The following is a 16,148-nucleotide window of genomic DNA, read 5'->3' as shown; positions in this document are numbered from 1 at the left end:
TAGAATATTTCTGAGAAAACACAAAAAAACATGCTGCCCTGAAGTGATGTGTTCAACGTGCGGTTCAACCTGTTCGGTCTTAACAAGAACTTCTTTGGAAGTTTTGCTTTTCTTAAAAACAGCTGCATTTTTTTCTTGTAAGTTTACATATTCTCTCTCATATGGAAAACTACATGATTATTCAAGATACAAGTAAATATATATAACTTATTGATCAACTGACCCTTTGCTAAGCTCCGCCTCTTAGTTTCTGTCATTTGTGTGGCTAATTATTTGCTATATGATATTTAATTATTACGTATATATTTACATTATGTTTTCTTTCTTTGCAGTTATGGTAATATTAATGATCTTCAGTATTTCAGATTATTGTTTCGCTTATATTTGTTCAATAAACAGTGTGTTGGGTCACCAGTCCTGAAGAAACCTAATGACAAACACTGATCTCCTGTTTTCTTATGTCTCGACTCGACTCTAAGTTCTTATTTAATGATTTATTAAACACTCATTCAAAGTTACTTTCATCCATTGAATGAACAAACAAATCTCCCAGCTCCAGACAGAGGTAAATGGTGATGGTATTTTGACATCACATTCATTCTTCCATCACAATCCTTACAAAATACAACAGGCAATTTTAGAGAATAATCCACAGCAAAAAGTGGCAAACTTACTTTAGAGATTTAATGATATATAGACCCTTATAATGTAGTTTTCAGGAATAAATCAATGTATTGAGGTTGAGTCAGTGACATTACATCAAATCATTGAATTTAGATGTTACCATTTTTAGGTACATTTAAATTTATTTCAGTGGGTTGCAGAGAAGGGCAGATGTATTTTATGCTAATTTTAGTTGTGTGAGAGCAGTGGATTGGCTGCATGAGCTCAGAACACACCTGTAGGGACGTACATATGCAAATCACAGTCTGATCACACAAGATAAAGACTGGTGAAGATCTGATGTTTCCAGATCATCACACCGGCTGAAACGAATCAACAAACTAGACAAGCCATGGATTCAAATAAACACAAAAATGCCTGTGGGAAATGCAAGGCTCATTGCAATTCTAAATGCAAATGCTCTTGTCATAAAAGTGACGCAGCATCTGAAGGAACAGGGGAAGTGGACCCTGAAACGGCCTGTGATATTCTTCTATGCTGTACTGATTTGATTGACTGCAATATTATGTGACAATTTGCAGGACGTTCTTCAGACAGGTGAGAAACCTTTGTTTGTTTGAAAAACATTTGCGTCCTAAAATATGGACATTTTCTTAATTGCAGATAAACCTTTAATCCATGTTCATTGAAATGAAAGCAAATTGTGTTTAAAATTATTACATGTTGTCTAGTCACAAGCAGTGTTCAGGGTGTCATCCGCTATTAATGGTACATGTTTGGCACTCTTTATTGCCATGCATTTCGCAATTTTTCTTTGCTGTTCATTCCAACCAAAATTTGACGTCTGTCCAACATTGGAGCTTGGACCTGAATATAATTTTCAACCCAAATCCAACTTCTGACCAATGTTGGAGTCTACATGCAGAAAAATCTTTCTAAATCCTTAGAAATTACTTGCATCTTTAAAAAGAATTGACGTGTCCGGAGAAAATATCTTGATTTTATTATATTGTTCTCATTCCATTGGCTTAAACATTATGTTTTGTTATAGTTTTGATTTAAAGGTGCTCTAAGCAATGTCACACGTTTTTTTTTTGTCACATCCAGCAAACATCTCCTCACTCTCCGCTAGCTGCCAGTCCCCTGAACACACTGTAAAAAAACACGGTCTCTGTAGACAGCCCAGGCTCCACGAACGGCAACAAAAACAAACTGGCCCAGCCTGGACGACGAAACATAACAAACAGTGTTCCAGCCAATAACCGACAAGAAGGATTTGGGGGTGGGGTTTGGTGCGTGGATGAGGAGGAGGGAGGGTCGAGCTAGCCTCCGTTTTGTTTAACAATACTTTGAACATCAACAAGAAGTGACGTCACCCAACATCACTTAGAGCACCTTTAAAACAAGATTTTTTTTTTTTAAAAGCTGATGAAGTAAGAAAACCAAACATAATCTTACTGATATATTCTCTGAAAAAAAAAAAATGTTTTAGAAGTAAACTAATAACTTTGTGAAAGGATGCAAGATTTGAGTAAGGATGTTTTAATCTTTTTACTTTTAAATCAATAATATTTAATGTCAATCAATGTTTTTTCCTGAAGTGTTTAATCTGTCCGGAGTGAATGGATTTGTGGAGACGCTTCGGCGTTCAGGACGAGTTTCAGATCCAGAACATCATCAACACAAAGACAACAGAACTACAAACTACAATCAACATCAGGACGTCTTATTATGAATGTTATACACAAATACAGTTCCAGCAAAAACATCAAAATAAACTAATCAATGAAAAGATGAAAATCTCTAACAGTAATGTTATGTCTGATTATAAAAGCGTGAGAGAAACTTCATAGAAAATTGTTTAAATTTCACATGAAAACGAGTCTGAAAACATTCTTTAGCTGTAGTGAGAAATCAATGTCTTCTTCTCTCTCTCTCCTTTTGGTGGATGTTTCATTTGACACAGATTTGGTTTTCTTGTTTAGTTAGTCATATTTTAGAGCATGTAGTCGGTGTGTTGAAAACTTGAATTCAACAGTTGAATTCTGTAGTTCATAATTAGTATAATTTTGAGTTTTCCAGGACAACAATGATATTAAGAGACACAATGATTAGGTGGTGGTCAAACATTGGATAGATACTAATAAACACACTCCTGTAAACACTTATTTGGTGCCGATGTCTGTTTACATTTGCATTAGTGACTTTCATTAAAACCCCTTACCATACAGACCCAATTTTGGCAAGTGATGCATACATGACATACCCAAAATAAAAAGGTTGCTGCTCATAAGTCATTCTGAATAGACACATAACCAACATTTATTTAGAAATCCAACCCTTGAGAGTTTACAGTTCAAGACTCAAAATTAACCAGACTGTTTAGCCTGGGTTTCCCCATGCTGCCTTGTGCGCAGCGAGATTTTATTCACGCTGCTAGGCAGCCTTAGCCTGGTTAAAACCAGACCCTTCTCAGTTGAAACTGAGTGTAGGGTCTGGCGAAGCTATGTAGACAAATCATTTCCAAAGGGGCGTCACCAACCGACGTAGCTCAAATTCCTCTGGGCGCAATTGGATAGTCTTAAAACCAATCAGATCGATGAAGGAGATGACGTATGCTTCGAGTGTTGTTCTTTGCTCCGGTTTTAATGAAAACGGTAAGTTTAAATCGCTCAAAACAGACGCGATAACTGATTCGTTTATATACTGTCTATGATTCGAACGAGTGATGTTCCACGGCGGCATCCATCTTTGTAATGAAATCTCCTTCAGCGTCGCTGCGCTGTCGTCATGATGTAAATCCCTCCCCAAATGTTTCTGATTGGTGCCGCGATTTCAGCGGCACAGAAATGAGTTTGAATGGGCTCTTCTCCAGACTATCCTGGAGAGAGAATTAAAATTCGCCGGAAGTAGTCTGGGTTTTCCCAGGCTAAGGCAGCCTGGATACCATGGACCAGATTTTCCCCTCAGCGAGGGGACCAATCACAGAATGGGGAGGGAGCAGCAAGACGATGACGACGTCTATGCGACACACTGAAGCAGTTTGTTTATATCTATGGGTCCAACATGGCTTCAGACGCAAAGTTACTTTTCGATGCAGCCTTAGATAGTGTTCTAAGTAGTTTAGAACGCAAGTTTATTTCGTCTTCTTCTTTGTCGAATTTCTGTCGCTCTACATACGTCATCTGGTAAAACTGAAACGTTTGGCTATGAGATACGTGCAGGCGCATTTGATAGACATTCGTAGTGCCCAATAAACGGCTCTGGGCGTTCGTAAACCACACCTCAAATACGAGAAAATGAACGTGGTTCCCAGACCACATCTCAATGAGAAAGAGATCTGACTCAATCCACTGTGTGTCTCAATCCACCGACAGCTGTAGGACGATTCAACCTCCACGGGCAGTTCTTAATGTTTTAACAGACAATAACTCAAGATTTTGCTTTAGTATAATTTTCGGGACAATTAGGGCCGGATTCGGGATTCAGGACAACAGCTTATTTCGGGACTGTCATGAATTTTTCATGACAGTTATCACTTATCCAGTGATAACTGGACAGTTATCCTAGTTATTACGGATGTCTGAATGAGGAAGTGTACACAGGACCGCGTCATGCAGAAAGGCAGGATTCTGGTCACATTGAACCACGAGAGATGATTGACAGCTGTACAGCGAACGATAGACATAAATCAAGAAGAGGAGAGACAGATCTCACTGTTTTCACTGTAAACAGCTCTTCAGATCGCATAATTCAGTGGAAAATGAATAGAAATGTTATTCTGTGTGACCAAATATGTTACAAACATGTGATTATGAATCATTATTTCTCCAAATATGTGCACCATTGGACTAATGGCCCTGGCCGATGCTGTATATTGCATGTATTTGAACAGAAATAAACCGGAGAAGACGTGAATGACTGCTTTATAAGTGATGATTTCTATTCAAAATACGAATGTCACAGATTAATTATTTTGCACTCCTGGCATAAATTAAGAAATTAATGTCAATTCTGTTATTTCTGCATTTTATTCATTTTACATATTCTTAATGAGTTGAATATCGATTTTATTAAATCAAAAAACGAATGAACGACCTACACAATCCATGTATCATTCGTTCCGTCTTTTTTTTTATTTAATATTGAAAGAAGAATAATGAGAAAACGGTTCCTTTTTAATTTTTTCCAAAAAAACCGAAAAACAAGAATTCAGCTTGATTTTTCGTTTTTCGTTCTAAAGTAGAAAAATTAATGAAGAGCTTGAATATTCGATTTCTACACGTGGGTGGGAATGAAACGCCCCTTTCCTCTGATTTGTCAGCCGAAGATCAAACTGTCCCGTCATCAGTTCTTCCTCAGTTCTGCACTGCAGAATAAGAGTCCTCTGTTGTGTGGATTCTTAACGCGTTTATTGCAACTACATTTCATCTTTTTCTCATCAAACAATCAGACTAACGAATGGCTCGACACAACCCGTACTGGGGAATAGACTAGACAGGGCTTTCTTCTGTGTAGATATAAATTCACCTATGCTTTGAATCAGCTGGGAATGCACTATGCAGGGTAAATGATGGCAGTTCGCCTACCATGGTCGCCCTAGCCCAGTAATGTTTAAAAAATAATAAATGAAGATATAAATCAATATAATTAGTTGTAAATTAAATATTTTTAACACAAATACAAAAAGAAAAGAATAATGCATTGACTATATAATAGGCCTATATTAACTGATATGGGATTATTTTTGTGCCTTTAATACTGAACGTAACTTTTCAAGAAATAAATGAAAATATAAATTGAAACTGAATAAAATGTCTTTCAAACCTTAAAAAAATAAATCGCAGGCAAATTTTTTTACTTTCTTTTTAATACACTGCACATTTTACTAACTGTTTTCTACTCTTTCTTTCGCTGATCTTTAGTTACAAATGCACTTCCAGAGTTTTCATTTACGCTTCTGAAGTTTTCATTTACGCTCTCTGAGTTTTCGTTTGCCATTCTGGCACATAACTCTCGTGGGGGCGGGGCTAATCACGGTGTGTTCTCATTGGCTACTGAGTTTTTCATTGACAGATTATTGACCAGGAAGTGAAGACGTCAGTATTGTGTTTACATGTGAGCATTTGTAAGCGTATTTCTACTAAATTATAGTGATATAAAGTTATGACTAGGAGTTTTGTTTTTTAATTGTTTCTGTATTTATCTACTGCTACACTACATTGTTGAGATGAGTTCTTAGGAATAGCACAGACAAATAATATCATCATCATCAGTTGTCGTTATCAGGATAATGGAGATACTGGAGACTCGCGGTAAGTCAGTATTTTTATTTTATTTTTCAAAGGTGGAGAAGTGTTTTATAGCTCATTGAGAGCCCACAACATTATACAGCAGTTTTGTCTTTATTAAGCCCAATCATTACACAACATATCTGCATACAATTGCACAGTCTTTCTTTGATTACATCATATTGCAAGAACATAAGGAGGTTCAGTAATTAGCCTATGCAGATTGCCATGGAGAAAGAAAATGTTGTATTTTATTTACCAGTCTTTTACACTATTTATGAATAGGCTAATAATAAAATGCGTTTGTTTCCTTCTCAACATGACCCGGTGCGCTGCGCACAAGCGCACATCTTTGAGATATAAATGAACAAATTTAAAATAAAACACAAGGCCTACATCATAAAACTCAGAAGAGCATGTATTTTAATATCTCTGTTGTTCTCTGTTCTCTGGTTGTTAGATAGTCAGTCTGAATGACAGTTCATGCGTGGGGAGACATACAATCTGCAGAGCTGGGGGTTTCCAGGACAGGTGTGAAAACTCCTGGACTGATCAACCATTATCTTGTGTATATTGTATAAACTTGATGAAACCAGGACATGGACACCAAGATATTCTGAGGGTATCACTAAATTTAACCACAGTTCACCTCCAGGTGGAGCTTAAACCCTATGATCATTCATCATGAATATTAACAACTGAAGTGTTAACAGCATAATAAGTGTCCTTACTTTAATTATTCAGAGGTTACCAAGTTGTTGTCTATATTGCAAAGTTTTATATTGCACGTTTACATGAGCTTACACGTATCATTTTATCTAGTCATGTAAGATCTCAGGATCGTACTGGGTAAAACTGGAGCTGGAAAGAGCACAAACAGGAAACACCATCCTGAGAAAAAAGTGTTTGAAGAAGAACTTTCTCCTAAATCTGTGACTAAAATACAGAGGTGGGAAATCCAGGGGCCAATGAGTAAAAGTCCTGCCATATGTTTATTCCACCCATAAACTCAGTCAGCTGATTTCACTAATTAGTTCTCTCTCCTGTCTGAATTAGCAAATCCAGGTGATTGGAATAAAATACTTAGGAGGACTTTTACTTTCTGAACCTGGACTTTACACCTCTGCATAGCAATTCCACATGTCAGCCAAGAGCAAAGAAATAAACCAGAACTGGACCTTATCGTAGCCACAAAAAATCTGTGTATATTAAATATGGAGTAATTTCAGCCTCAGATGAAATCAACTGAAGAGAAAAGAAGACATTAAATCTGTGAAGATCTCAGCAGAGGAGGATTAAAAAACTCCACAAACAGCATTACCAGCTTCACTTATTACTGACCAGACTGACTTTATTTCTGTCAGACGTCTACAGAAGTTTTATTGAGAATTAACAGAGGTTTAACTCTGTTTCATTTGAAGTCACCATAACAGTGATTAGTGTTTCCATTAGTTGGGCTCTTAACTCATAAGAGTTTATATATTATATATTATATATTTTGTCTTCTTTGGCCGCTGTGACAGTGTGTTTGTCAAACACATTTGCAGCAGCAAAGAAAGCTAAAGTGAAATGAGATCAGGTGATGATGGTTTCCTGTTGATGGTTTTATAATCATCATGAAATGGCCTGATTCACTGAGGTTTTTTATAATCTAACAATTATGTTGTTCCACTAATATTTTCACATCACAAACCCTGTGTTACTGCACTACCTTATAGGAAATTATACATGATGCTGTGTGGAAGGTCTCTAAAAATAGATTATGCAAAAGACACTGGAAATGTGAGCCATTCTTATGAATACGTATACAAATTTGAATTTAATAAGGAAACAGTGGACTTGAGCTCATATTTCCTATCAGAATAATGGGCAGATAGCTTTTCATTGAACATCTCAACATAAACAATATTGTCTTAGTTAAGCAGTCAGTTGTGTCAGTTAAGCATCACTGTATATCAGCACATCAGGTAAGATCTTCTTTCTGCTCATAATGATCCTCATCAGTCTCTGTATATTGAACACATGTTGATGTGTGATCATGTGTGAAGTTGTAGTTGAGTAATTAGAGTAATGTTCTAACCAGGTCAAGGCTCTTAAACCCTTTTAACACCTTAAGAAATGTACAAATTTTGACAAACTTTTTTTTGTAAAAACCGAAATGGATATATTTAACTCAAAAAAAGGATACTGTATTTTAAAGAATTTCATGAAATTCAAATAAGCTTTACAAATCTTTATTGGAAAGGGTTTAAACAATGTTTAAACTTGTTCAATGAACTATAAACAAATATTGCATATGCATCTGTGAAACAAACCTTTGTAACAAAAAATGCTATGTTGGCTTTAAATAACTTTTTCATGTCAACAGTTTCCACGTAACTAGGTTACGTTGAATTTATGTAACATTATTTATTTCAATTAACTTAAGTTAATTACATAAGGTTAATCCAATGCCGTTTAGTTGAATAAGGTTAACAGTCTTAATTTTGTCCAAAACAATTAAGTTAATTAAGTTCAATTATCCTAAAATTAATATTTTTACATTCAACCAAAACAAATAATCCAAACTGTAATTAACTTAAGTTAATTGAAATAAATAATGTTACATAACTCCAACGTAACTAGTTACGTGGAACCTGTTGACATAAAAAAGTTAATTAAAGCCAACATAGCATTTTTTTGAGTGCCAGTGATCTAAAAGTGTAACCTCACAGCGCTCTCACTGTGTGCTCAAACTATGGCCACACTATGATCTCATCCCAGATAGAAATGTGTTTTTATGTTCTTGTAATGTTTTCTGTAGCTAATTTTATGTTTGTTACCAGAATGTTCTCCTAAAAGGTAGGATAAACATTTTAAACGTTTAGTGATAACATTGATGGAACATTATCCTCTAACATTCAAGTTTTAGCGGGAAGTTTCATGCCGCAATGCATTTTGGGAGCCACTGATGAGTTTTGTATGATGCACCCAGAATGCATTGCTGCATGAAGCATGTCACCATTATTGAGATTCACTGATTTTTTAGGTTTGTCTCAATTAAGTAGTTTAAACGTAATGTACACGATTAGTGTTTTTTAATTTTTTATATAGAGTGGGTACAGAAAGTATTCATACCCCCGGTAAATATGATCAAAAATGGCTGTAAAAAATAAATCTTTCGTTCAAAAAATTTGATCTTTCATTCAAAAAATTGGCAAAAATCTAACCTTTCATTGAAGTAAAAGAATTCAAATTGGGGGGGAAATCACATTATGAAATAAATGTTTTTCTCCAAAACACGTTGGCCACAATTATTCATACCCCTAGAATGTTTTATGAATAAAATATCTCTGAAGTATATTCCCATTAATATTTACTTTTTTTTTAGCACACCAGGGGGACTAGGAACATGAAATTGTCCAGCCATGACTTCTTGTTTCACAGGATTTTAAATATGAGGAAACACAAAGGTCAAATTCCCTTAATCATCCATCACAATGTGTAAAACCAAATAATACAGTTCTGATTTGCAGCAAAAGATTGTTGAGCATCACAAAATAGAAAGTGTCTGTAAGAAAATAGCTAAATAATTGAAAATCCCCATTTTGACCATCAGGGCAATAATTAAGAAGTTATAATCAAGTAAAAATGTTACAAATCTGCCAGGAAGAGGACGTGTGTCTATATTATCTTAATGCACGGTGAGGAGGAAAGTTTGAGTGGCCAAAGACTCTTCAATAATCACAGATGGAGAATTGCAGAGATTAGTTGAGTCTTGGGGTCAGAAAGACAACCCGCACAGGGTTCTGTGGTCAGATGAAACAAAAAAAAAGAGCTTTTTGGCAGCAAACACGCTAGATGGGTTTGGTGCACACAAGGATAAAAAGTACTCCATGTGTACAATTTAATATACCACTGGATCTTTAATGTTGTGGGCCTATTTTTCTGCTGGAGGTCCTGGACTTCTTATTCAGATACATGGCATCGTGGATTCTATCAAATATCAACGGATCAAAAAATCCAAACCGGGCGGCTTCTGCTAGAAATCTTATAATGGGCCGTGGTTGGATCTTCCATCAGGACAACGATCCAAAACAAACATCAAAATCAACACAAAAATGTGTTTCAGAGCACAAAAAGCATCTGCCATGACCATCCCAGTTCCCTGACCTGATGAGTGGAGTGAACTGAAGAGAAGAAGCGCCAACATGGATCTGGGAATCTGAAGGATCTGGAGAGATTCTGTATGAAGGAATGATCGCTGATCTCTTGTCAGGTGTTCTCCAAACTCATCAGGCATTACAGGAGAAGACTCAGAGCTGTTATCTTGGCAAAAGGAGATTGCAAAAAGGTATTTACTAAAAGGGTATGAATAATTGTGGCCAACGTGTTTTGGAGAAAAACATTTATTTCATAATGTGATTTCCCCCCCAATTTGAATTCTTTTACTTCAATGAAAGGTTAGAATTTTGGCAATTTTTTGAACGAAAGATCACATTTTTTGAATGAAATATTTATTTTTTAGAGCCATTTTTGATCATATTTACCGGGGGTATGAATACTTTCCGTACCCACTGTATATATTTTAGATTTTCAGATTAATACAGAAGGATATCATGTGTTTGAAATTCTGGATTGTTATGATTGATCATAACAAATATATCCATTCAATTGTTATTAACTGATGCCAGAGACTAGTCCATGGAGGGAATCAGGCCAATACTTAATGATACTGTCTTTATTATTAACAAGTAGCCAATACTTGATCACATTTTCTCTTGCTATTACACTTACAACAGCCAGATATAAACTAACATCAAGTAGTAAAGGCCAAAGAGTCCAACTTGCACTGACCTCCACAATGACCAAACCAAACTATTACTTTTAAACAAACTCTTTTAAGAGGTTCAGTCCTGTGTCTGCTGGGAAACTTCCCGCTAAAACGTTAGAATGTTATGGGATAATGTTCTATCAATGTTATCTTTAAACATGTTTAAAATGTTTTTAAAGAGTGTTATCCTACCTTTTAGGAGATCATTCTGGTAACACAAATAAAATGAACTACAGAAAACAATACAAGAACATAAGATAATGCTCTCAAAACATATAGAACATTTCTAGCTGGGATGAGCTCATATTGTGGCTATAGTTTGAGCACACAGTGAGAGCACTGTGAGGTTACACTTCTAGATCACTGTGAACTCAGATTGCTGACGGTGTGACCACATGGTGACATCACTGTGAGATCAATGTGTTGACTGGGATGAGGAATGTCTATCCTCACAAACATGATAAAGATCTCCATAAACAGGCTTTTCTGCTGCTGGAATGATTATTTCTGATACCTCATGCTTCTACAGTTTAGCATTTAAATCTGCTAATGAATTCAATCTGCTTCAATTAAAACTTAGATGTGTTTTCTTAAACATTTTGTGCAACTACAATTCTGACTGTGATAAGAAATAACTTAACACCAGTCCTGAGATCGGTTGCCCTGCAAAAACTCACATCATGTGATTCATTTTTCAGAAAACTAGAATTAATATCTTAAGTCACTTTGCTTCTCAAGTAAATGTGTCTTGATTTAAGAATGTTTAGATATTTTTACTGAAAACAAGACAAAAATACAGAGTAAAATCATTTTTGCAGTGTAACTGATCTCGGGAACTAAATGAGAAACATACTGTTAAAGTTCGGCTCATAACTGCAACAAAAAAGGCTTACTACAAAATAGACACGGTACCTAAAACAAATGAAACATCCAGACAAAGTCGAAGACATATGTTGAAACCAGGGGCGTAGCCAGAATTTTATTTTTGGGGGGGCCAATCTTAAAATGAGGGGGCAACTAATATATATATGTATATATATATATATATATATATATATATATATATATAAATTCTGGCTACGCCCCTGCTGTGAAGCATGGTGTCCAAATGTTCAGTGTTTCCTTGTGAAAAAAAAAATATATATATATATATATATAACCTATGCTATTGCAGCCTACGACATAGCTCGGCGATTATAAAAAGTGTCAATGATGTCATCTTACTCAGAAAATATATGAAGAGTTTGGTTCCAAAACGTGATAAACGTTAAATATATATATATATATATATATATATATATATATATATATATATATATATATATATATTCCCGCAAAAATCTGTATTGTATCTGGTCGGTTTTGAAAAGTCCATTTTTAATTTTACGTAAAATGCGATATCCGCCGTGTTATTCTGTCATGTTTTCTCTCTTTCCTTTTCCCTTTCTCTGCAGAATGCGATACATCCGCTCAACTAATCACAGCGCAGTGAGCGCACCATTCCACGCTTTGTAAACCGTAACGGCGCGCTTTGAATACACCCGGCATATTTTCCTTCTACTTTGTGATCCACAATTTTTTTATTTTTTTTTAAATAATAATTTTGACGGTATTGGTAACCCTGTGGTGGTTTCTGCGGTGGGGAAGAAACGTAAACCATCAAAATCTAATAATTTAGGCTACTTGAGGAGATTAAGAAGATGAGGCACGCGGGAGGAGGAAAAATGCCGACTGTTGCTTGTTCTCAAACGACGACAGCATCAAACTTCTGTCACGCTGACACTTTCACCCCAGGGGATCTTTTGAAAAACTTTCAATTGTTTTACTCAAAGTCAACGAAAACCGAGCAGGACTAAGCCATTTTACAGCTGATCGCCGTAAAAAAAGTTCAGGAGGTATTTCTTAGCGATGGTGATTTAATGTCGGCTATTTTTAGTCCAGTGCCTGCACTGTAAAAAATAATACATTGATTTTATTAGTATCTAATTAATAAAAATGAGGCAACAGATTACAAGCAATATTATTAATTAAATTTAACAAATTAGAATTGAGTAATAATTAATCAAATGAATTCCTTAAAAGTTAACCATTTAAAATGAGTAAAATTTACAAAATATCTTTTATTGCCAACATTGAAGACACCTGGTGTTAACAAGCAGAATCACTGAAGGAGAAAACCATAATTAAAGTCACCATTGTGGAGATCAGTGTGTGTTTTAGTTGGACGCTTGACCCTTAAATTGTTAACTTTAAGTTTCGTTTGGCTGCTGTACATGAGTTATAACAGCCAGATGAACAAAGAGAAAAGGTGATCTGATGGTGTTGGTTGTGATTTAACATAATCATTATTTCACAATCATTAGACCTGAATCACTGAACCTCATATAGAGTCCAATTTATGAGTTAAGTTAACTTTATTAATTACAGCAGTATAATATTTTTAGCCTTTTCAATGAAATCCAAATGATCAAATCAATAATAATAAATAAATAAATATAAATATATATATATATATATATATATATATTTTAGGCACGAACACACATCAAGATTTTGCGTATGAATCTCAGCAATGGTGACAAACAGATCACCTCTGAACATAAGCTCATTATTTATTCATGCAGCAATGCATGATGGGAGCCATGAATGAGTTTTGATTGGTGGAACCCAGAATGCACTGCAACCTGCTTTATAAATGTCACCATTGTTGAGATTCACAGGCTGATTATTGATGTCTGTGTGTCTCCCTTTTATGTAAGAGAAACTTTTTAGAAATTATTTGCCTTACATTGTAAAAGTTAAAAAATATTATGTCGTACAAGGCCAGTGCTGCTATAATTAATAAAGTAAACCTAACTCATAAATTGCACTCTATGAGTTCAGTGATTCAGGTCTAATGATTGTGAAATAATGATTATGTTAAAACACAACCAACGCCATTACATCACCTTTTCTCTTTGTTCATCTGGCTGTTATAACTCATGTACAGCAGCCAAACAAAACTTAAAGTTAATAATTTAAGGGTCAAGAGCCCAAGTAAAACACACACTGATCTCCACAATGGTGACTTTAATTATGGTTTTCTCCTTCAGTGATTCTGCTTGTTAACACCAGGTGTCTTCAATGTTGGCAATAAAAGATATTTTGTAAATTTTACTCATTTTAAATGATTAACTTTTAAGGAATTCATTTGATTAATTATTACTCAATTCTAATTTGTTAAATTTAATTAATAATATTGCTTGTAATCTGTTGCCTCATTTTTATTAATTAGATATCAATAAAATCAATGTATTCTTTTTTACAGTGTGTAAGCTATATAAGATTAGTATTGACCAAGTTCAGAGGCTGTCATATGTGGATCAACTTACTTTGTTGTGTATTTTCAACAGTTAAAATATGAAAAATAATTGCATTTTGGAAAAAAAGTGTCATGAATTAATTGCATTTTGGGGGAAACTAATCCTTTTTTATAATAAATATTTGAAAATCAAAATCTGGATTTGAAATTTTTATGTTATTATAACCTAAATATGCTATGTGAAAGTTTGAAACAAAAAATAGTGGTTTTCATCTTTCCACTCTCTTGGTAAAGAAAACACATTAGCCTATTACTCAAAATAATCATAATTTATCGCGTTTTGAAACCAAACTCTTCATATAGCCTACAACAGATATAGGCTATACAGGAAATGTGGTCATCACTGGTTGTAAAGGCGGTTCATCAATTGCAAACAAATCATTGCGCATTGTGCTGATCTGAGTCGAAGTCTCACCGCTATTCCTGTGATGAAATATGTGCGTTTCTGTCTCCTAGCCGCTTCACTCGCTGTCGTCTTGTAGTAAGCTGAAGCAAACTCAGACGTAAATGGCTTATTTTCTCCTTCTCGCTCATCTTTTCGTGTGTAATATTGTACTTTGCACAACGCTGCCATTTTCACCGGCACCGCATGAACTCTCACGCGAAGATGACAGCGTAGGTTACGCACAACACGTCAAATCATGTTTGAAAACAGCCGCATTTTACCGCGCAGTATTTTGATTGGTCAATCTATCAATTAGACTAACATATCAACAATTTCTTATTTTTATTATTTTATTTTAGGCAATCAGAAATCTGAGGGGGCCAGACATGTAAATGATGGGGCCTAGGCCCACCCAGGCCCCCTCGTGGCTACGCCACTGGTTGAAACCCTCAAAGCTCAAGAATGTTGTGAGACTTCATTTCCTATAACCTACATAAATGAACCTCACACACACCCTCGATCTAGATGTATAATCTAAAGAAATGAATGAATATGATCTTTTATTTGATTTGTTTTTTTGGTCTTTTTGGCTTTATGACAATAAACAATCATTTCATATTGAGAACAAAGACGCATTGATGTTTGTTGAATTTCAGTTTTAATTTAATTTGTTATTTAGTTATTTTTGTGTAATATATTTGTGTAATTGTTATTTAGTTATTTTTGTGTAAATGTAACTTTATTTGCATAATGTACATAAAACAATCAACAAGAGGCAAGTGTTAAGAGGTAACAGAGAGTACAGAACATGTAATCAAAAACAAACCAGTATCAGTATCAGTGAAGATGATGAAGGATGAAGCACAGTGTTCCTCTTTTCTTTGTGAAGATTAACAAAGGGAACTATTTGTGTTGAACCATTATGTTGATCAGTATCCCTTTAGTTCTTGTTTAATGGTAACAGTATTTCTGATGCATTCAGCTGAAGTTACATTAGTATATCATTAAGTCTAATTATTATTATTAATATCATATATTTATCATTAAATAGTATTAAGTGGTTATGAAAGCATGGCCCTCATTTTGTTCTGAAGCTAAGGCTAAACTGGTGAACTTCTTGGCATACTCTTGTTGTCATATTGCCAAAAACACTGCTATAAGTGTTCTGTATGTGTTCTGTATGTGTTCTGCACTATAAGAGGCATTTCCTCATATTACGTTTGTTACACCTTCAGTTACTCTTATTTAGTTCATATTCAGACAAATGTTGAGAGACTCAGAGTGACTGCAAGAGACTCAACGACATCAAGAAATACAGGTCAGTATATACTAAATAACCTAATATGACACTCACATACATCTAGTTAATACTGAATGCTGCAGCTAGATTTTTTTTTTTTTTTTTGTATTAGTCATGTACTCAGTGGCAAATTATTATTATTATTATTACTATTATTATTATTATTATTTTCACAGTATGTTTGACTAAAAGGTACACAGCAAAATCCCCAGTGTTAAACTATAGGCTGTTTACACAACACCATTTTCAACTAAAAACGTAAAACTTTGTATCTGTTTTGGCCGTTCATTTACATGACAGCAGTGTTTTGGGTGCCTGAAAACACAGTTTTAAAATTGTGTTTCAAAGTGCAGGTTTTAAAAAACTGTTTCTCT

The sequence above is a fragment of the Abramis brama genome, assembly GCF_963993115.1.
Source record: "Abramis brama genome assembly, chromosome: 2".
Classification (NCBI taxonomy): domain Eukaryota; kingdom Metazoa; phylum Chordata; class Actinopteri; order Cypriniformes; family Leuciscidae; genus Abramis; species Abramis brama.
Note: the sequence above shows the minus strand (reverse complement) of the source record.